This window comes from Erythrolamprus reginae, chromosome 2 (genome assembly GCF_031021105.1).
Source record: "Erythrolamprus reginae isolate rEryReg1 chromosome 2, rEryReg1.hap1, whole genome shotgun sequence".
Classification (NCBI taxonomy): domain Eukaryota; kingdom Metazoa; phylum Chordata; class Lepidosauria; order Squamata; family Dipsadidae; genus Erythrolamprus; species Erythrolamprus reginae.
Genome location: NC_091951.1, coordinates 29,603,185 through 29,626,627, shown reverse-complemented (window position 1 = coordinate 29,626,627; position 23,443 = coordinate 29,603,185). Strand labels below are relative to the sequence as shown.

The 23,443-nt window shown below is 43.9% G+C and overlaps 1 pseudogene; it reads right to left on the bottom strand.

The window, feature by feature from the left end:
* Positions 1-1,199: 1,199 nt before the first annotated feature.
* Positions 1,200-19,632, bottom strand: LOC139159290 (zinc finger protein 845-like; annotated as a pseudogene).
* Between the last annotated feature and the right edge of the window lie 3,811 nt (positions 19,633-23,443).

The window sequence follows — 23,443 nt, the reverse complement described above, 5'->3', positions numbered from 1 at the left end:
TTCTTTGCTGCTTGTTTCCGGCTGCAGCCACTGGTCATACTCACTGCAGGTGGCAGCAAAGCTCCACAAGTTGGGAAATGGCAACAATAGCAACCCCAGAAATGTCTGATTTAAATCTCCAGTAGGGGCGAGCCCTCTATCCCTGGAAATCTGTACACCTCCATTAGGTCTCCTGCTGGAGGATGGCCAAAAGAAGCCCAAGGCAATCCGAGGTGCTTCCCCAGCTCCTACATACCCTCTTCTACATTTTGCAAGACAGGAGAAATGGCTGTCATCTTCAGGCCTTCTGTGTCTGGGGAAATGCAATGGAAATTTTTCCTTGCCATTTTCCTATCTGTTCCTAAGCTCACATTGAAATGATAGATACATGCTTTTTAGAAGGAGCTTACTTTTCCCACAGATGTGCATAACAGATGAGAAGCCATTATAATAATTTTTAATAATTTTAAGAGTCTCTGGTCTAAGGGTGCACTCTATCCCTGGTCCCCTGCACGAGGATAGCCGAAAGAAGTCCAAGGCAATCTGAGGGGCTACCCTGCTCCTGGGAAACCATTTGGATAATCGCCTGGATTGCGCAGCAGCTGCCAAAAAAGCCAATACGGTTCTAGGCTGCATTACCAATTGGATACAATGAAAATCACATGAAGTGTTAATACCTCTTTGTAATCCCTTGGTAAAGCCACACTTGGAATACTGCATTCAGTTTTGGTCACCATGATGTAAAAAGGATATTGAGACTTTGGAAAGATTACAGAGAAGAGCAACAAAGATGACTAGGGGACTGGAGGCTAAAACATGAATAAACGGTTGCAGGAAGTGGGTGTGTCAAGTTTAATGAAAAGAAGGACTAGGGGAGATGATAGCAGTGTTCCAATATCTCAGGGGTTGCCAGAAAGAAGAGGGAGTCAAATTATTCTCCAAAGCACCTGAGCATAAAACAAGAAGCAATGAATGGAAACTAAACTTGGAGAGAAGCAATTTAGAACTAAGGTGGAATTAATAAGTGGAACAACTTGCCTCCAGTTGTGAAACTTCCAACAATAGAAATTTTTAAGAAGATCCTTCCATGAAGATTAAAATTGTCCTTTTCACCTGCAGATCTTTCCGCATTCCATTCATTTACATGGTTTATCTCCAGTGTGTATTATTTCATAAAAAATTAAGATGCCCTTTTCGCGCATAGGAGTTTCCAGATTCCATGAATTTATACATATTTATTTATTTAATTGGATTTGTATGCTGCCCCTCTTCGAGGACTCGGGGCAGCTCACACCATGTACAAAAAGAGAACAATAATATGGATCCAATTAATAGTACATTAAAAAACAACCATTAAATTCAATTTAAAAGAAAACCAATCATTCAACAATCATATTTAATACATTCATCGGTAAGAGGGAAGATCTAAAAGCCGCAAGCCTGGCACCAAAGATGAGTTTTTAAACTCTTTCAGAAGGAGAGGACGGTGGGGGCAATGCGAATCTCCGGGGGGGAGCTGATTCCAGAGAGTTGGGGCTCCCAAAGAGAAGGCTCTTCCCTTAGGTCCCACCAGCTGTCATTGTTTGGTCGACGGGACCCTAAGGAGACCAAATCTGTGGGACCTCACCGGTCGCTGGGATTTGTGCTGCAGAAGGCGGTCTTGGAGACGTTATATGGTCGCTCCACTGTGTGTATCCTTTCATGCTGATCAAGATGTCCTTTCCTTATAAAGGTTATTCCACATTCCATACATTGATATGGTCTCTCCCCAGTGTGGATCCTTTTGTGATAATTAAGACTTCCTTTCTGGCTAAAGGTCTTTCCACATTGGAGGCATTTATATGGCTTCTCTCCAGTGTGGCTAGTTTGATGGCAAATAAGACGAGCATTGGTAATGAAACTCTGTCCACATTCCCTGCATTTATATGGTCTCTCCCCAGTGTGGATCCTTTTGTGATCATTAAGATTTCCGTGCCGGGTAAAAGTCTTTCCACATTGGAGGCATTTATATGGCTTCTCTCCAGTATGAATCCTTTCATGGCGATTAAGTTGTCCTATCGTTGTAAAGCTTTTTCCACACTCCATGCATTTATATGGCTTCTCTCCAGTGTGGCTGATTTGGTGGCAAATAAGACGAGTGTTGGTAATGAAACTCTGTCCACATTCCCTGCATTTGTATGGTCTTTCCCCAGTGTGGATCCTTTTGTGAGCATTAAGATTTCCTTCCCGGTTAAAGGTCTTTCCACATTGGAGGCATTTATATGGTTTCTCTCCAGTATGTATACTTTCATGGCGATTAAGATGTCCTTTCCTTTTAAAGGTCTTTCCACATTCCCTGCATTTATATGGTCTCTCCCCAGTGTGGATGCTTTGGTGATAATTAAGATTTCCTTTATTGGTAAAGGCCTTTCCACACATGAGACATTTATTTGATCTCTCCCCATCGTGGGTCTTTTGGTGGAGAACATGTTTATTCTCATTAATGAATCTCTGTCCTCTCTCCATGCAGTGTTTCATCTCTCTGCTCCGCCTGGAATCCCTCCCAGATTTTACCAAGGGTTGTGGTTTCCTTTTGCTGTTTAGTTCCTTTAGTAAAGAAAGAGAGGAAGAATGACTGATATATTTTTCATACATTTTTTCTTCAGTCTGGTTTATGCCACGTTCTTGTAAATCAAATGGATTTTTCTCTTTCCACCCATATTTTTCCTTTTTCTTTCCTTCCAGATCTTGCTGGGACAGGAAACTAGGGATTCCAACAAGAACAGAAGTAGATGACTTCTTGCTTCCATTCTCTGAGTGGTTCCTCTCTCGTCTCCTTGTATCCTCTTCATGACCAAATTTCACTTGTTCAACTTCATACCCCTCTGTCTTTAATCTTGCTTGCTTGCTATTCTCATTTTCCAGCCCATCATCTCCTTGGAAAAGGAAAATAAATATTTCTGTTACAATTAGAATGGTGAGGATCCTCCCCCACTCAAAGTCATGTGTACTAGGTTTGGTACCACCTATGTGTCTAGCTAGGTTATGAAGGCTATAAAACATAATCTTGGACATTCTGATGGCACACAAAGAATTTTTGGCCAAGAAATATATTAAAGCTTTGGTGCTGATTGGTCAATCTGTTCAGCCCCTGCCATAAATATCTAAGACATTTTTAGAGTCTACAGTGAGTATTTCTCACAAGGCCTTAAGGAGGGACGATCATCTTAAGCATCTGAGGATAAATAGCTAGCCATCCTCCACTGAAAAAGAACTCCCCCAATTAATGGAGGCAGGGGAAAGCCTGTCCTTACCCATATCCTTCAGGACTTCCCATATGACATCTCTGCACAAGGTCTTTTGATCAGAATCTAGCAGCTCCCACTCCTCCAACGTGAAGTCCACAGTCACCTCCTCAAATGGACCAGATCCCTGTTAAAGAAAATGTAGATTGGTAGGCATTTATTTATTTATTCATTTATTCATTCATTCATTCATTCATTCATTCATTCTTATACATGCACACCATTCATAAAATAACATTTGGCCATGAAAGATGGACAATTCATGGCTCCCAGGCCTGCGGGCAAAGCCAGGTCTTTGTGGCCTTGTGGAAGGCCAGTAGGGTGGGAGCAGTAAGAAAAACCTTTATTGAGTATTTACATAAAAAAAGAACCATAAACACAGGACAAAACACAACATACAAAGCATACAGAAAGATACAAAAACGTATACAGATATAGAAAAAGTAATTTTCTGATTTACAAATGTATATCAAATCTTATACAAACAACGATTTATACAAATGCCAACCCTCTGTTCACCCTTAGTTTTTTCAGGCAACTTGTATCATTTAACAATAAATTATACTTTTAGTATTACTAACATTATTGTATTTCTAAATCAGATTACTGTTTACAGCTATAAAACATTGTCATTGTTAAAAAATTTATCTTTGAACGAATGATATACGTCTGATTAAAGGATTAAAAAGATTACATTCGTTTTCCTTTCAAATTTTGGGGGATTTTACAGTTTATAAATTCATAATTTTTAAAGTATTTTTTCAGATTCCCCCGATTATTACATCTACTCCATGTCAGATAGAATTCTATGTCATCTCTTTCCTGCAATTCTAATGCCATCTTATTTATTTCCACAATTTCGAGAATTTCATTTATTTATTTTATTTATATGCCGCTATCTCCAAAATGGACTCTGAACATTTATTACGTGCAGTATTAAATATCTGCCTTAAGTACCTGAGCATAATTCGGGTTTTATTGGGATTCGTTTGGCAGCACTGTAATTTGTTTGTTTGGCAGTAATTTGTTCCAAATAGTTTCTAGGCTTTTTTCCAAAACCTTTTTGCAAAGTATATGTGATAATATGTTCCTATGCTTTCTTTACATTTCCAACATTTCGAGGATGACATTAAGTACATCTTGGCTAGGTAGGCCAGTGGCAAAAAATTTATAAAACAATTTATAAATGTTTTGCTTACTTGAACTTGATCATTTTAATTTGTATGCCACCCCGAGTCTTCGGAGAGGGACGGCATACAAATGTAATTAATATTATTATTGTTATTATTATTAATAATAATAATAAGAATACTGTAATAATATTATGTCAATACAACACAGCAAACGAGATCACTATATGCTGTATTTCGTATTTCATCACCAGTCGGGTGCTTCCCAAGCACCTAGGACTACATGATGTAGTGGCGAATTATTATTATTTGGGGAGCAGAGTTCCCCAGGCTAACAAACTCCCAAGTAAACATGACACGCCCACCACAAATTTTTTCCTAGCCAGCTTCAAAATGTTGGCAATGAGCATACAAATCCCAAGTCATTTAGCTAGCTGTCTTATTGTTGCAGCTGTTTAAATTCTTCCCACCAAACAAATTTTCTAATAATTTCTAATTTTCAAATTGTCTGATACAATGAAGCCTACAAATATTTTCTTGCTTGCAACTCAAAAACAATTTTGAACGCAGGGTGTAATCCAACAGTGCATTTGGGGGGACGGGATAAATGGTCACAGATTCAGCATTTGATGGGGAAAAGAGCTCATGGTCAGATGGAGTTTCTACTCCAATGCTCTCAGAAGAAATCTGCACTTACCTGGCAAGGAGGCCCCAGTCGGATCCTCCTAAAAAGCATTTCCTGTGAAGGGCTGGATGGATCTCCTCTTTCCTGGAGTTCTGTGGAGATCTCCCCCATGAACGTCTGGCTTATGATCTGCTTTCAGAGAACCAGAACCAGATTAGTTTGCTTGCCTTACTTTTCCCCCATGTACCAGTATTTTCCCCACCTGACTCAACCTGACTTTGCTCTCCATGTGGCTGCTATTCCTGGGTAAATGCTGGAAATTCTAGATAGTAGCTGTTTTTCAATGATTTCACAGAATATTATTTTTTAAGTTAATGAAACAGTAGTATATGTCTGAACCATACAGGGGGAATACTTGTCCTTTTCAGAGCAGTTCCATTAGCACTTCCACAACAGTGCTCTTTAAGTCCAACGTAGAAACATAGAAGACTGACGGCAGAAAAAGACCTCATGATCCATCTAGTCTGCCCTTATACTATTTCCTGTATTTTTCTCTTAGGATAAAAATATATAAACATATATCCATCCATTAAGATAAAAAACCAGGAAATAATATAAGGGCAGACTAGATGGATCATGAGGTCTTTTTCTGCCGTCAGTTTTCTATGTTTCTATGTTGGACTTAAAGAGCACTGTTGCGGAAGTGCTAATGGAACTGCTCTGAAAACCACAAGTATTCCCCCTGTATGGGTAGAGATATACTACTGTTTCATTAACTTTAGAAAATAATATTCTGTGAAATGATTGAAAAACACCTACAGTTGCAATGTAACATTTTAGGTAATAAAGAGATTGAGGATTAGTAATTTGGATATGATCAGCTGAATTGGAAAAAGTGACCCAATTAATTTCTGCACCTGAGGAAAGAAAAAGAGATGTTGGAGATGAAATTGTGACTTATTAGTGAAATTCAAGAACTTCTTGTATCCCTCAAAATTGTGGATGGTGAAAATAGGGTTGAATTCTCTTACAATTATCTCCAGGAGGAAAGAAGTATTTCAAGAAACAAACAGATTCAAAGATGAAATTAGTTCTCCAAATATTGCCAGGCAGTTCTGCAGTTTGATCCTGACTGACTCAAGATTGACAGCCTTTCATTGCAAATATTAAAAGATACCCGGTTCTCCCCTCCCCACCCCGAGCTCACCTGCCCCTCCTGCGGCTCTTCCCTCTGGGCTCGGCTGAGCAGGAAGCCTTCGGCCAGGGCCACCGCCTGGGAACAGCTCTCGGCTCCGCACTCCCTCACCCAGCCCGCCATCTCCGGGGGCAGCAGGGCCAGCAGCTGCTCCAGCACCACCCGGTCCAGCATCTCCCCTTTGCTGCTCCTCTCCGGCCGCAGCCACTGACGGCACAGCCGGTGCAGGCGACTGCAAAGCTCCCGGGGCTCCTCGGCCTCCTGGCGGCAGCCATCGAGACCGCGGAAGCGACGCCGGTGGATCTCCGGTATTAACGAAGCGCCCTCCATCCCTGGAGACCCAGTGCCTGAGCGGCTTCTCTGCTCGAGGGCGGCAGAAACAAGCCCAAGGGATCCGAGGTGGCCCACACAGCCAGTCCAGTAAGGGAGAAACGGGGCTTCTCGGCTGCTTCAGTGATTCTCCGCAGATTCAAATCGCTGCGCCGCAATTTCCCTCCAATACCTGGAGAGGCTTGACCAACGAGTGCTCTTTCCTAGACGGGCAAAACGCTACAAGCGCCTCCCCTTTTAGCTCACTGGCCAGATTTTTCCCTGGAAACCTCACCTCCCTCCGCCTCGCAAGAACCGTCGTCTTATGCGCATGCTCCTTCTCTGCCCAATAATGCTTCTCAGACCCCTGAGCCGGGCTAGCCTTTTTATGACGGGAAATGGGAGGAGAGAAAGTGTGATGGGTAGAGGTCGGCTGTTTGCTTCTGCGCACATGAGATTTTTTTTCAGTGGGTGCCCGATTTTTTTTGGAAATGCAAAAAGTAAAGAACTCAATACAGAACCCTGTGGTGGACCAGGGTTAAGTATAAGGGTGAAGAGATATTATTGCCTAATCTGACCACATGAGAGCGACCAGAAAGGAAATGCAGAATCCATAAGGAGATGGAATAAGTCCCCCATCCACACTCCATTTCCGGTGCCAGCATCTACTCCATGGCAACAATAGCAACCCCAGAAATGTCTGAGTTAAACCTCCGGTTCGGGGGCGCCCTCTATCCCTGGAAATCTCTAGGCCTCCATTAGGTCTCCTGCTGCAGGATGGCCAAAAGAAGCCCAAGGCAATCTGAGGGGCTACTCCGCTCCTGGGGAACCATTTAAATATGAGCCAGGAGTGTACAGCAGCTGCTCAAAATGCCAATATGGTTCTAGGCTGCATTACCAAATGGATAGAATGAAAATCACATGGTGTTAATGCCTCCTTATAATGCCTTGGTAAGGCCACGCTTGGAATACTGCATTCAGTTTTGGTCGCCACGTTGTAAAAAAGATATTGAGACTCTAGAAAGAGTGCAGAGAAAAGCAACAAAGATGATTAGGGGACTGTGGGCTAAAACATGAAGAAACGGTTGCAGGAGCCGGGTGGGTCTAGTTTAATGAAAAGAAGGACTAGGGAGATGATAGCAGTGTTCCAATATTTCAGGGGTTGCCACAAAGAAGAGGGAGTCAAATTATTCTCCAAAGAACCTGAGCATAGAACAAGAAGCAATGTATGGAAACTAAACAAGGAGAGAAGCAACTTAGGACTAAGGAGGAATTTTCTGACAGAACAATTAATAAGTGGAACAATTTGCCTCCAGTTTTGTAACTTCCAACAATGGAAATTTTTAAGGAGATCCTTCCAGGAAGATTAAGATGTCCTTTTCATGTGCAGGTCTTTCCGCATTCCATTCATTTACATGGTTTCTCTCCAGTGTGTATTATTTCATAACGATTAAGGTGCCCTTTTCGCGCATAGGGATTTCCACATTCTATGAATATATATATATATATACACTTATTTGACGATTAAGAAAAGAAGGACTAGGGGAGATGATAGCAGTGTTCCAATATCTCAGGGGTTGCCACAAAGAAGAGGGAGTCAAATTATTCTCCAAAGCACCTGAGCATAAAACAAGAAGCAATGGATAGAAACTAAACTAGGAGAGAAGCAACTTAGAACTAAGGTGGAATTAATAAGTGGAACAACTTGCCTCCAGTTGTGAAACTGCCAACAATGGAAATTTTAAAGTAGATCCTTCCATGAAGATTAGAATGTCCTTATCGTCTGCAGGTCTTTCCACATTCCATTCATTTACATGGTTTCTCTCCAGTGTGTATTATTTGATAACGATTAAGGTGACCTTTTCGCACATAGGAGTTTCCACATTCCATGAATTTATATTTATTTATTTCGATTTGTATGCCGCCCCTCTTTGAGGACTCGGGGCGGCTCACACCATGTACAAAACCAGAACAATAATATGAATACAATTAATAGTACATTCAAAAACAACCATTAAATTCAATTAAAAAGAAAACTTATCAAACCAATCATTCAACAATCATACTTAAAACATTCATTGGTCAGGGAGAAGATCTAAAAGCCCCAAGCCTGGCGGCAAAGATCAGTTTTTAAACTCTTTCAGAAGGAGAGGACAGTGGGGGCAGTGCGAATCTCCGGGGGGAGCTGATCCCAGAGGGTCGGGGCTCCCACAGAAAAGACTCTTCCCCTAGTTCCTGACAGCCAAGACCTTTTCTGAGACCTTATATGGTTGTTCCCCTGTGTGTATCCTTTCATGTTGATTAAGATGTCTTTTCCTTAAAAAGGTTATTCCACATTTCATGCATTTATATGGCCTCTCTGTCCTGAGTGTATCATGTGGTGGGAAATAACCTGAGCATTGGTAATGAAACTCTTTCCACATTATTTGCATTTATGTGGCCTCTACCCTGTGTGAATCCTTTTGTGAACATTAAGATTTCCTTTCCGGCTAAAGGTCTTTCCACATTTGAGGCATTTATATGGTTTCTCTCCAATGTGGCTAGTGTGGTGGTAAATAAGATGAGCGTTGGTAATGAAACTCTTTCCATATTCCCTTCATTTATGTGGCCTCTCCCCAGTGTGGATCCTTTTATGATCATTAAGATGTCCTTTCTGGCTAAAGGTCTTTCCACATTGGAGGCATTTATATGGTTTCTCTCCAGTATGTATCCTTTCATGGCGATTAAGTTGTCCTTTCGTTGGAAAGCTTTTTCCACACTCCATGCATTTATATGGTTTCTCCCCTGTGTGGATCCTTTTGTGATCATTAAGATTTCTTTTGTGGCTAAAGGTCTTTCCACATTGGAGGCATTTATATGGTTTCTCTCCAGTATGTATCCTTTCATGGCAATTATGTTGTCCTTTCGTTGCAAAGCTTTTTCCACACTCCAAGCATTTATATGGTCTCTCCCCTGTGTGGATTTTGTTATGTGAAGTAAGGTACCACTTTTGTGTAAAGCTTTTCCCACATTCCATGCATTTATGTAGCCTCTCCCCAGTGTGGATCCTTTTGTGATGATTAAGATTTCCTTTCTTGATATTCCCAAATATTACTTCTTCAAGTTCACACGTCTCTGTTTTTAATCTTGCTTGCTTGCTATTTTTAGTTTCCAGTCCGTCATCTCCTTGGAAAAAGCAAAGAAGTATTTCTGTTACAATTACAATGGTGATGATCCCACCCCCTCTCACAAACACGGCATCAATTGGCCTCGAGAAGGGGGGCATAGAAATTTAAGTAAGTAAGTAAAGAAGGAAAGGAAGGAAGGAAGGAATGAAGGAAGGAAGGAAGGGAAAGGAATAAATAAATAAATGTGTTCCAGGTACCAGTTATGTGTCTAGCTAGGATATGAAAGCTACAAATCATTATCTAGCACATTCTGATGACACACAATTTTTCAGCCAAGAAATATATTAAAGCTTTGGTACTGATTTGTCAATATTTTCAGCCCCTGCCATAAATATCTAAGACTTTTTACGAGTCTACAGTGACTATTTCTGACAAAGCCTTAAGGAGGGATGATCACCTTAAGCATCTGAGGATAAATAGCTAGCCATCCTCCACGGAAAAAGAAATCCTCCAATGAATGGAAGCCAGGGGAAAGCCTGAACTTACCGATATTCTTCAAAACTCCCCACGTGACATCACTGCACAAGGTCTTCTGATCAGAATCTAGAAGCTCCCACTCTTCCAGTGTGAAGTCCACAGTCTCCTCCTCAAATGAACCAGATCCCTGATAGAGAAAGAAAATGTTCTTTGAAAGACTTTACCAGGAAAGACTTGGACGTTTTCTCTCTTACTGCACAAAATGGGTTCACACGGAACTAAACAAATATTTTCTTGCCATAAGGGGACTGCATTCCCACATAGTCTTGGGGCTGGGAAGCCGTAGCTCCCCAAATCATGGCTTAGATGCATCCAGGCTGTAGAATGGCAACACAGCAATGGCAAGAATTTTTGTTAGCCTATTTTAAAATGTTGGCAATGAACCCAAAAATCCCAATTCACTTATCTAACAGTCTTACCGCTGTAGCTATTTAAAAATCACTTATTGTTTTATCTTCATGGGATTCATACCTAACTAGTTTTTAGCACTCTTCCCAAGAAATATGAAGTACTGTATTAAACTCTTTTCACCAAACAATTTTTAAATAATTTCTAAATTTCAAATTGTCTAATACATTTAAGTCTACAAATGTTCTCTTCCTCACAACTCAAGAACAATCTTCAACACACCGAGGAATGAAAGACCAATGGCGACTTGTCAACCAACGGGGCTTCCATCCTCCTTGAAAGGTTTCGGAGATGGCTGCAAGTGAGAATCCTGGCACTTCGACTTCAGACAAGGCTCCCTTGAAAAGATGCCAACTTTCCTCCCCCTCCTCTGGAGCACGCGGGGACAGCCACGCGCTCCCTTTTGTCTCCCCGGCCAAAGAAGCAGGGGTCAGTTAAAGTAGCAGCCCGGAGTTGTAATTCGGCCACCGCTTACCCCCCCTCTGCTTGATCCTCGGCAGCCCCAGCAACCCTGCACGGCTTCTCTGTCCGGGGGAAACCACTTCGAGTTCTCCACGCCCTTCTATCTATCCATCATCCATCTATCCATCTATCCATCTATCTATCTATCTATCTATTTATCTATCTATCTGTCTATCTATCTTACTAATACATCCATCCCTCTATCTATCCATTAACTATCTACCCATCAATCAATCTATCTATCCATCTATCTATCCATCCATCTATCTAATCTATCCATCTATCTATCATATATCTAGGTATCTATCCATCATCTATCTTATCTATCAATCAATCAATCAACCTATCTATCTGTCATCTATCTACCATCTATCTATCTATCTATCTATCTATCTATCTATCTATCTATCTATCTATCTATCTAGCTAGGTAGCTATCCACCCATCATCTATCCATCCATGCATCCATCCATGCATCCATCCATCTATAGCCCGGGGTGGAGAAAAGGGTGTGTGTCAACCTCTGTTACCTTAGAAAGTGGTCATCTGCAAATGAGTCGAGGTGGGGACGGGATAGAAAAGGGCTGCTGCTGCCTCTCCTTGCTTTTCAAGGCTCCTTGTTCGCATCCCATGGGCCTCTCCTTACAACTTAGCAGATTGTCTCATCAGGCACTGCGAGACCCCTCTACCCACCCTTTTACTGCAGCCTAGAAAGGAATTTGCACTTACCTGGCAAGGAGGCCCCAGTTGGATCCTCCTATGAAACAGCTCCTGAGAAGGGCTGGAGGGCTCTGCTCTTTGCTGGACCTCTGCAGGGATCTCCCTCATGAATGGCTCCTGCACCTGACAGAAGAGTCTGGTTTATGATCTGCTTTCAAAAACCAGAACCTTATTAGTTCGCTTGCCTTACTTTTTGCCTCTGTACCTGTATTTCCACAACCCAAATAAAAGTAAAAGAGCTTGGGTATTCTGCTCTCCATGTGGCTTCTAGTTCTGGGCAAATGCTCGTCATTTCAGATAGGTATTTGACTTAAGGAGCCCTGTTTCAATAACTAACAGAATTGTTAAGGAAATCACAAGTATTCCTGTAAGGAAGAACTAACTATTCAGAGAGACACAACTGCTTCATTCACTTTAGAAAACAATATTCTATGAAATGACTGAAAAACACCTTCAGGTTACAATGTAAAATTTTAGGTAATAAAGTCAGATATAGAATTGACAATTAATCATTCCAATGTCATCAGCTGAATTGGAAAAAAGGACCCAATTAATTCCTGCAGCCAAGGGGGGGGAAAGAGATGTTGGAGAAGAAATTGTGACCACTTCCTAAAATCAAAGACCCTCTTATATCTCTCAGGAGTTTGGGTGGTGGAAACAGGGTTCAATTCTCTTCTCTCTCAGAATTACCTCTAGGAGGAAAGAACTATTTCAAGAAATAAAAAGATTCAGAGAAGTTAGATCTCCCAATTCAGGCAGTCAGGAGGCAAATTTTGTTGACTGCAGAGTGCAACCAATTCTGCTGTTTGACCCTGACCGGCTCAAGATCGACAGCCTTCAAACTGTCATTATTAGTAGCAGTTCACTGCAGACCCCGAGCGACCCCTGGTTCTCCCCTCCCCACCCCGAGCTCACCTGCCCCTCCTGCGGCTCTTCCCTCTGGGCTCGGCTGAGCAGGAAGCCTTCGGCCAGGGCCACCGCCTGGGAACAGCTCTCGGCTCCGCACTCCCTCACCCAGCCCGCCATCTCCGGGGGCAGCAGGGCCAGCAGCTGCTCCAGCACCACCCGGTCCAGCATCTCCCCTTTGCTGCTCCTCTCCGGCCGCAGCCACTGACGGCACAGCCGGTGCAGGCGACTGCAAAGCTCCCGGGGCTCCTCGGCCTCCTGGCGGCAGCCATCGAGACCGCGGAAGCGACGCCGGTGGATCTCTGGGCTGAACGAAGCGCCCTCCATCGCTGGAGACCCCGGGGCCTAGACGGCTTTCCTGCTCGAGTGGGGCCGAAACAAGGCCAAAAGAGTCCGCGTGGGCCCGACTGCCCAGGTTTCGAGGAAAAGGGAGAAACGGGGCTGATCAAGAATTTCTGCGCCTGGGAAGAAAAGCTTCAAATCGCTCCGCCAGAACTTCCCTCCAATGCCTGAAGCGGTTGAACCAACGAGTGCTCTTTCCTAGACTGGAAGAGCTCGACAGGCACCTCCCCTTTTATCCCACTGGCCACTTTTTCCTAGAAACCCCACCTCCCTTCGACTCGCGAGTACCGACAACGGCCTTATGCGCATGGGCTTTCTATGCCCAATGACGCTTCTAGGTCCCCTGAGCTGGTTGTGAAGGGAAAAAATAATTTTAAGAATCTCTGTTCCGAGGGTGCACTCTATCCCTAGTCTCCTGCAGGAGGATAGCGAAAAGAAGCCCAAGGCAATCTGAGGTGCTATCCTGCTCCTGGGGAACCATTTAAATAGGAGCCAGGAGTGTGCACCAGCTGCCCAAAAAGCCAATACGGTTCTAGACTACATTACGAAAAGGATAGAATGAAAATCACATGAAGTGTCAACACCTCTTTATGCCTTCGTAAGGCCACACGTGGAATACTGCGTTCAGTTTTGGTTGCCACGATGTAAAAAGTATATTGAGACACTAGAATGTGTGCAGAGAAAGCAACAAAGATGTTTAGGGGACTGGGGGCTAAAACATGAAGAAACGGTTTGTTGAACTGGGTGTGTTTAGTTTAATGAAAAGAAGGACTAGGGGAGATGATAGCAGTGATCCAATATCTCAGGGGTTGCCACAAAGAAGAGGGAGTCAAATTATTCTCCAAAGAACCTGAGCATAGAATAAGAAGCAATGGATGGAAACTAAACTAGGAGAGAAGCAACTTAGAACTAAGGAGGAATTTCCTGCAGTTGTAACAATTTAGAAGCAGAACAACTAGCCTCCAGTTGTGAAACTTCCAACAATGGAAATTTTTAAGGAGATTCTTCCATGAAGATTAAAATGGTTTCTCTCCAGTGTGTATTATTTCATAACGATTAAGGTGCCCTTTTTGCGCATCGGAGTTTCCACATTCCATGAATTTATATTTATTTATTCATTTGGATTTGTATGCTGCCCCTCTTCGAGGACTCGGGGCGGCTCACACCATGTACAAAAACAGAACAATAATATGAATCCAATTCATAGTACATTAAAAAACTACCATTAAATTCAATTTAAAAGAAAACCTATCAAACCAATCATTCAACAATCATATTTAATATATTCATTGGTCAGGGGGATGATCTAAAAGCCACAAGCCTGGCGGCAAAGATGAATTTTTAAACTCTTTCAGAAGGAGAGGATGGTGGGGGCAGTGCGAATCTCTGGGGGGGGAGCTGATCCCAGAGGGTCGGGGATCCCACAGAGAAGGCTCTTCCCCTAGGTCCCACCAGCCCTCATTGTTTGGACGACGGGACCCTAAGGAGACCAACTCTGTGGGACCTCAACAGTCACTGGGATTTGTGGGGCAGAAGGCGGTCTCCCAGACCTTACATGGTCGCTCCACTGTGTGTATCCTTTCATGTTGATTAAGATGTCTTTTCGTTATAAAAGTTATTCCACATTCCATACATTGATATGGTCTCTCCCCAGTGTGGATCCTTTTATGATGATTAAGACTTCCTTTCTGGGTAAAGGTCTTTCCACATTGGAGGCATTTATATGGTTTCTCTCCAGTATGTATCCTTTCATGGCGATTAAGTTGTCCTTTTGTTGTAAAGCTTTTTCCACATTCCATACATTGATATGGTCTCTCCCCAGTGTGGATCCTTTTATGATGATTAAGACTTCCTTTCTGGGTAAAGGTCTTTCCACATTGGAGGCATTTATATGGCTTCTCTCCAGTGTGGCTAGTTTGGTGGCAAATAAGACGAGCGTTGGTAATGAAACTGTGTCCACATTCCCTGCATTTATATGGTCTCTCCCCAGTGTGGATCCTTTTGTGATCATTAAGATGTCCTTGCTGGTTAAAGGTCTTTCCACATTGGAGGCATTTATATGGTCTCTCCCCAGTATGTATCCTTTCATGGCAATTAAGATGTCCTTTCCTTTTAAAGGTCTTTCCACATTCCCTGCATTTATATGGTCGCTCCTCTGTGTGTATACTTTCATGATGATATAGATGTCCTTTCCGGGTAAAGGTCTTTCCACATTTGAGGCACTTATATGTTTTCTCTCCAGTGTGGATCCTTTGGTGATAATTAAGATTTCCTTTATTGGTAAAGGCCTTTCCACACATGAGACATTTATGTGATCTGTCCCCATCGTGGCTCTTTTGGTGGAGAACATGTTTATTCTCATTAATGAATCTCTTTCCCCTCTCCATGCAGTGTTTCATCTCTCTGCTCCGCCTGGAATCCCTCCCAGATTTTACCAAGGGTTGTGGTTTCCTTTTGCTGTTTAGTTCCTTTAGTAAAGAAAGAGAGGAAGAATGACTGATATATTTTTCATACATTTTTCCTTCAGTCTGGTTTATGCCACATTCTTGTAAATCAAATGGATTTTTCTCTTTCCACCCATATTTTTCCTTTTGCTTTCCTTCCAGATCTTGCTGAGACAGGAAGCTAGGGATTCCAACAGGAACAGAAGTGGATGACTTCTTGCTTCCATTCTCTGAGTGGTTCCTCTCTCGTCTCCTTGTGTGCTCTTCATGACCAAATATCACTTGTTCAACTTCACACCCCTCTGTCTTTAATCTTGCTTGCTTGCTATTCTCATTTTCCAGCCCATCATCTCCTTGGAAAAGGAAAAGAAATATTTCTGTTACAATTAGAATGGTGAGAATCCTCCCCCACTCAAAGTCATGTGTACAGTGATACCTTATCTTACAAACTTAATTGGTTCTGGGATGAGGTTCTTAAGGTGAAAAGTTTGTAAGACAAAACAATGTTTCCCATAGGAATGAATGGAAAAGCAATTAATGCATGCAAGCCCAAAATTCACCCCTTTTGCCAGCTGAAGCGCCCGTTTTTGCGCTGCTGGGATTCCCCTGAGGCTTCCCTCCTCTGTGTTTTTGCGATGCTGCAGGGAAATCGCAGCAGGGGAACCCCAGCATCGCAAAAACAAACGCTTTGCTGGCAATGGAAATCCGGAGGTGGGGTTTCCCAGCGAAGGGAACATCAGTGAAATCGCAGCATCGCAAAAACACCGAAGTCCTCGAAACCCCACCTCTGGACCTCTGTGTTTTTGCAATGCTGTGATTTCACTGAGGCTCCCCTCGCTGGGAAACCCCACCTCCGGATTTCCGTTGCCAGCAAAGCACCTGTTTTTGTGCTGCTGGGATTCCTCTGCTATGATTTCCCTGCAGCATCACAAAAACACGGATGTCCGGAGGTGGCGTTTCCCATGGAGGGGAGCGCAAATATGGGTGCTTCGCTGGCAACGGAAGTCTGGAAGCGGGGCATCCCAACGGCGGCGGTGGGTTTGTAAGGTGAAAATAGTTTGTAAGAAGAGGCAAAAAAAATCTTAAACCCCGGGTTTGTATCTCGCAAAGTTTGTATAACGAGGTGTTTGTAAGATGAGGTATCACTGTACTAGGTTTGGTACCATCTATGTGTCTAGCTGGGATATGAAGGCTACAAATTATAATCTAGGACATTCTGATGGTACACAAAGAATTTTTGGTGCTGATTGGTCAATCTGTTCAGCCCCTGCCATAAATATCTAAGACATTTTTAGAGTCCACAGTGAGTATTTCTCACAAGGCCTTAAGGAGGGATGATCACCTTAAGCATCTGAGGATAAATAGCTAGCCATCCTCCACTGAAAAAGAGCTCCCCTAATCAATGGAGGCAGGGGAAAGCCTGGCCTTACCCATACCCTTCAAGACTTCCCAAGTGACATCTCTGCACAAGGTCTTTTGATCAGAATCTAGCAGCTCCCACTCCTCCAGCGTGAAGTCCACAGTCACCTCCTCAAATGGACCAGATCCCTGATAAAGAAAATATACCTTGGTAGGCATTTATTTATTTATTTATTCTGATACATGCACATCATTCATAAAATAAAATTTGGCCATGAAAGATGGACAATTCATGGCCACCAGGCCTGCCAGCAAAACGAGGTCTTTGTGGCCTTGTGGAAGGCCAGTAGGGTGGGAGCAGTACAGACATCGGGGGAGTAGTTGGTTCCATAGAGCTGGGGCAGCCACAGATAAGGCCCTCCCTTATGGTCCTGCCAATCTACATTGGTTAGTCAATGGACCTGGAAGAGGCCAACTCTGTGTGCTCTTATTGGTCTCTGGGACGTGTGTCGTAGGAGGAGGTCCCATAAATAGTCTGGAATAAATAAATAGTCTGAAACGGATATTTTCTCGCTGGAAACATATTCATGTCTGCATCTCCACGTCACCTTTGAGGCTGGGAAACCATAGCTCCACAAATCATAACTGAGGTGCATAGGGGCTGTAGATTGGCAACACAGCCACCATTGCTGGGGTTCTCATTGGATCAGAATAACTCAGCAGGGATGTTTCGGGGAGCAGAGTCCCCTAGGCTAGCAAATTCCTAATTCAACATGACATATCCACAATCATTTTTTCCTAGCCAGCTTCAAAATGTTGGCAATGATTCTAGAAATCCCAAGTGATTTAGCTAGCTGTCTTATTGTTGCAGCTGTTTAAACTCTTACCACCAAACAAATTTTCTAATAATTTCTAATTTTCAAATTATCTAATACAATGAAGCCTACAAATATTTTCTTGTTTGCAACTCAAAAACAATTTTGAACGCTGGGTGTAATCCATCAGTGCATTTGGTGGGGGATAGGACAAATGGTCACAGATTCAGCATTTGATGGGGAAAAGAGCTCATGGTCAGATGGAGTTTCTACTCCAATGCTCTCAGAAGAAACCTGCACTTACCTGGCAAGGAGGCCCCAGTCGGATCCTCCTTAAAAGCATTTCCTGAGAAGGGCTGGATGGATCTCCTCTTTCCTGGAGTTCTGTGGAGATCTCCCCCATGAACGTCTGGTTTATGATCTGCTTTCAGAGAACCAGAACCAGATTAGTTTGCTTGCCTTACTTTTTCCCCATGTACCAGTATTTTCCCAACCTGACTCAAAGTAAGAGACTTTGCTCTCTGCATGTTGCTGCTATTCCTGGGTAAATTGTGGAAATTCTAGATAGATGTTGGACTTAAAGAGCAGTGTTGCGGAAGTGCTAATGGAACTGCTCTGAAAACACAAGTATTCTCCCTGTATGGTTCAGAGATATACTACTGTTTCATTAACTTTAGAAAATAATATTCTGTGAAATGATTGAGAAACAGGTACAGTTGCAATGTAACATTTCAGGTAATAAAGTGATTGAGAATTAGTAATTTGAATATGGTCAGCTGAATGGAAAAAAATGACCCAATTAATTTCTGCACCTGAGAAAAGAAAAAGAGATGTTGGAGACGAAATTGTGACTTCTTCCTCAAATTCAAGAACTTCCTATATATCCCACTTGAGGGTGGGTGGTGAAAATAGGGTTGAATTCTCTTACAATTATCTCCAGGAGAAAAGAAGTATTTCAAGAAACAAAAAGATTCAAAGATGAAATTAGTTCTCCAAATATTGCCAGGCAGTTCTGCAGTTTGATCCTGACTGACTCAAGATTGACAGCCTTTCATTGCAAATATTAAAAGATCCTCGGTTCTCCCCCCCCCCCCCCAGCTCACCTGCCCCTCCTGCGGCTCTTCCCTCTGGGCTCGGCTGAGCAGGAAGCCTTCGGCCAGGGCCACCGCCTGGGAACAGTTCTCGGCTCCGCACTCCCTCACCCAGCCCGCCATCTCCGGGGGCAGCAGGGCCAGCAGCTGCTCCAGCACCACCCGGTCCAGCATCTCCCCTTTGCTGCTCCTCTCCGGCCGCAGCCACTGACGGCACAGCCGGTGCAGGCGGCTGCAAAGCTCTCGGGGCCCCTCGGCCTCCTGGCGGCAGCCTTCGAGACCGCGGAAGCGCCGCCGGTGGATCTCCGGGCTGAAGGAAGCGTCCTCCATCCCTGGAGACCCCGGGGCCTGGACGGCTTTCTTGCTTGACGGGGCCGAAACAAGCCAAATTGAGTCCGAGGGGGCCTAGACAGCCACTTCGCCCCGACTGCCCCGGTTTCCAAGAGGGGAGAAACGGGGCTGCTCAACAGTTTCTTTGACTGGGAAGAGCAACTTCAAATCGCAACGCCACAATTTCCCTCCAATACCTGAATAGGCTGGACCAACGAGACCTCTTTCCTAGATGGGAAGAGCGCGACAGGCACCTCCCCTTTTATCCAACTGGCCAGTTTTTCCCTGGGATCCCCACCTCCCTCCGCTAGTACTGAGAAGGGTGTTATGCGCATGCTCCTTCTCTGACCAATAAAGCTGCAGATCCCTGAGCCGGGCTTGCCTTTAATGGCTGGAGGGTTGGGAGAGAAAGTGTGATGGGTAGAGGGGATTGCTGTTTGCTTCTGCGCACTTGGGATTTCTTTCAGTCTGTACCCGAATGGAGACGCGTTCCTGGGAGAGATGGAAGAAGTGGGGGAGAGAAGAGACGGGATGGAGGGGGCTGGAAATGAAAAGTCTTCGGCCTTATTGGTGTAAAGGACCAAGTTATTGTCTCCACACCACGCAAAGAGACGGTCCAGCTCATCTCCATAGGCAGACTCATTCCCACCCCCCATGAGTCCCACCACTCTTGTATCGCCTGAAAAATTAGTGATAGTATTACTAGCGTGAGTTGCAATGCAGTCATTAACATAAAGCATAAAGTAAAGAACTCAACACACAACCCTGTGGTGTAGCAGTGTTAAGAATAAGGGCTGAAGAGATATTATTGCCTAATCTGACCACCTGACAGCGGCCAGACAGGAAATGCAGAATGCAAAAGGAGATGGAATAAGTCCCCCATCCACCCTCCATTTCTGGTGCCAGCATCTCGCCTTCGTTGCTTCTTTCTGGCCAGCCATTGATCACATACTCACTGTGCCAAGCTCCACAAGGTGGGAAATGGCAACAATAGCAACCCCAAAAATGTCCCAGTTAAATCTCCGGTTCGGGTACGCCCTTTATCCCTGGAAATCTTTAGGCCTCTATTAGATCTGCTCGAAGATGGCCACTCTATCCCTGGTCTCCTGCACGAGGATAGCCAAAAGAAGCCCAAGGCAATCCTGGGGAACCATTTAAATATGAGCCAGCAGTGTGCAGCAGCTGCCAAAAAAGCCAATACGGTTCTAGGCTGCACTAACACATGGATTGAATCACATGAAGTGTTAATATCACTTTATAAGGCCTTGGTAAGGTGATACTTGGAATACTGCATTCAGTTTTGGTCGCCATGGTATAAAAAAGATATTGAGACTCTAGAAAGTGTGCAGAGAAGAGCAACAAAGAAAATTAGGTGACTGGAGGGTAAAACTTGAACGGTTGCAGGAACTGGGTGTGTCATGCAAACATACAAACAATTGTAGACTTCCGTTAAAATGAAGCCTTCTGTGAACATAATATACTAGTTGGGACCAAATATATCCTTTAAATCTATTATTTCCCCATATAAATTAGTTATAACAAGCTCATAAATAAGATATAAACAAGCTTAACATGGCTTCTTCCCTTGGACATCGGCTGATCTAAGTTTGCCTATTTGCAGTCTTCTGTTCTTTAAATTATTGATCATGCTAATTTCAGTTGGGATCTTTGTATGCTAGTGATGTCAATAATTAGGCAACCAGAACAGCATAATAACATAGGGGGAAGGGACCTTATTCTGCCCCAGCACTTCGACCCAAATAATTATGCAACCATTTGTCTTGGGGGAAAAGTGTGAAAAAAAATCAGGTGCTCAGGCAAGAAAATGTGCCACTCAGACACTATGCTTTTCTGCCCACACCGAAAAAAATTAGAGGGAACATTAGTTATAACAGCAGCAAGATTCAGTTATTCAGAAAATTGGAAAAATAGAGATGTCCTTTCTAAAAAAGAGATAATAAAGAAAATATTGGTTTGCGCGAAAATGGACTGACAGTAGAACTTAAAAATAAAGGTTAGATAGAATACCATGAAATTTGGAATAAATTGGTACAAATGGTTGAAAATGGGGAAAAGGAAATATAGTGATACCTTGTCCTACGAACTTAATTGGTTGCGGGACGAGGTTCGTAAGGTGAAATGTTCATAAGACGAAACATTGTTTCCCATAGGAATCAATGTAAAAGCAAATAATGTGTGCAAACCCGTTAGGAAAATCCAAATTTTAAGGCTTAAAAAAAAAGCGGCGGGAGGACAAAGTGAAGGCTAACGTAGTAGACATACAGCGAGAAGCGAAGAATGGAGGTCCTAATGAAGGCTAACGCCAGCCCAAATCTCTCCCAAAATTGCCCCTCCAAAAGCTTCCTACATTGTCCCAAGTTGCTCCAAAAATCACCCCTCCAAAAGGTTCATGTTGCCCCAAATTGCTCCTAAAATCACCCCTCCAAAAGCTTCCTACATTGCTCCAAATTGCTCCTAAAATCGCCCCTCCCGCTGCTTCCTATGCCACACAAATCGAGGTCTTAAGGAAGGCAAATGGAGTGAAGGAAGGCAGCAAGGAGAAATGTGGCATTTTGAAAGGAGAGGTCGTTTTGGAAGACTATGGAAAAGATTTGGGGTGGCATAGGCAGCTTTTGGGGGAGTGATTTTGGAGGCAATTTGAGGTGGCATAGGAAGCTTTTGGGGGAGTGACTTTGGAGGCAATTTGGGGTAGCATAGGAAGCTTTTGGGGGAGCGATTTAGGGAGCAATTTGGAGCGGTGTAGGAAGCTTTGGGGGGAAGTCATTTTGGAGGCAATATAGGGTGACATATGGAGCATCTGGAGGGGTGGTTTTGGGAGCAATCTGGAGTGGTGTAGGAAGCTTTTGGGGGGGTGATTTTGGGGGCAATATGGGGTGGTGTAGGAAGCTTTTGGGGGGGTGATTTTGGGAGCAATCTGGAGTGGTGTAGGAAGCTTTTGGGGGGGTGATTTTGGGAGCAATATGGGGTGGTGTAGCAAGCTTTTGGAGGGGTGATTTTGGGAGCAATCTGGAGTGGTGTAGGAAGCTTTTGGAGGGGTGATTTTGGGAGCAATCTGGAGTGGTGTAGGAAGCTTTTGGGGGGGTGATTTTGGGAGCAATCTGGAGTGGTGTAGGAAGCTTTTGGAGGGGTGATTTTGGGAGCAATCTGGAGTGGTGTAGCAAGCTTTTGGAGGGGTGATTTGGGAGCAATCTGGAGTGGTGTAGGAAGCTTTTGGAGGGGTGATTTTGGGAGCAATCTGCAGTGGTGTAGCAAGCTTTTGGAGGGGTGATTTTGGGAGCAATCTGGAGTGGTGTAGGAAGCTTTTGGAGGGGTGATTTTGGGAGCAATCTGGAGTGGTGTAGCAAGCTTTTGGAGGGGTGATTTTGGGAGCAATCTGGAGTGGTGTAGGAAGCTTTTGGAGGGGTGATTTTGGGAGCAATCTGGAGTGGTGTAGGAAGCTTTTGGAGGGGTGATTTGGGAGCAATCTGGAGTGGTGTAGGAAGCTTTTGGAGGGGTGATTTTGGGAGCAATCTGCAGTGGTGTAGCAAGCTTTTGGAGGGGTGATTTTGGGAGCAATCTGGAGTGGTGTAGGAAGCTTTTGGAGGGGTGATTTTGGGAGCAATCTGGAGTGGTGTAGCAAGCTTTTGGAGGGGTGATTTGGGAGCAATCTGGAGTGGTGTAGGAAGCTTTTGGAGGGGTGATTTTGGGAGCAATCTGCAGTGGTGTAGCAAGCTTTTGGAGGGGTGATTTTGGGAGCAATCTGGAGTGGTGTAGCAAGCTTTTGGAGGGGTGATTTTGGGAGCAATCTGGAGTGGTGTAGCAAGCTTTTGGAGGGGTGATTTTGGGAGCAATCTGGAGTGGTGTAGCAAGCTTTTGGAGGGGTGATTTTGGGAGCAATCTGGAGTGGTGTAGGAAGCTTTTGGAGGGGTGATTTTGGGAGCAATCTGGAGTGGTGTAGGAAGCTTTTGGAGGGGTGATTTGGGAGCAATCTGGAGTGGTGTAGGAAGCTTTTGGAGGGGTGATTTTGGGAGCAATCTGCAGTGGTGTAGCAAGCTTTTGGAGGGGTGATTTTGGGAGCAATCTGGAGTGGTGTAGGAAGCTTTTGGAGGGGTGATTTTGGGAGCAATCTGGAGTGGTGTAGCAAGCTTTTGGAGGGGTGATTTGGGAGCAATCTGGAGTGGTGTAGGAAGCTTTTGGAGGGGTGATTTTGGGAGCAATCTGCAGTGGTGTAGCAAGCTTTTGGAGGGGTGATTTTGGGAGCAATCTGGAGTGGTGTAGCAAGCTTTTGGAGGGGTGATTTTGGGAGCAATCTGGAGTGGTGTAGCAAGCTTTTGGAGGGGTGATTTTGGGAGCAATCTGGAGTGGTGTAGCAAGCTTTTGGAGGGGTGATTTTGGGAGCAA